We start from the raw sequence: 577 nt of genomic DNA on the forward strand, positions 1-577 counted from the left end.
TTTTAAGACATACCTCTTCAAGTACGTCAGATAATTACGAAGCTAGAAAGTTTAAAGTGTTTAAAAGTGCACCACTCTGTAATTGTTGCTCATTAGTCGCAGACGTGCAGGTTGCAGGTTTTTATGCCAAAATTACGCGAAACACTTTTTAATATCATACTTAGTACTGATAGCGTCGATGTGTTGTTTCTAAACGACCTGTAAGTCAGGTACTCCGACCTTAGTTAGTGTGCTATTTTGAGACACGGAACTACAATCCGAAGCCCCGCGATGAAAATAAATGATGGTAATTGTTGTACATAAACTTCACTAATTTTACTTCGCTTCCAACTGAGCATCACTTTGGTACGTGACGTGGTTAATTCCTAGACTATTATAACAGTTGGCTTGACGAAGACCTAATGTCTGCAACGTATGTCAATCTCTTGTAACCTCATATTTACTTTAAGCCTCGACAAATGGCATTTTGTTAGAGGCTCAGCACAAACAATTACTTTACCTACAGCCTCAAATGTTTAATTCAATCCCGACATGGATCGAGATTATACCTTCGTATTTGTCAATCTGGTTTCCCCCA

This window comes from Lottia gigantea (assembly GCF_000327385.1).
Source record: "Lottia gigantea unplaced genomic scaffold LOTGIsca_122, whole genome shotgun sequence".
NCBI classification, from domain to species: Eukaryota; Metazoa; Mollusca; class Gastropoda; family Lottiidae; genus Lottia; species Lottia gigantea.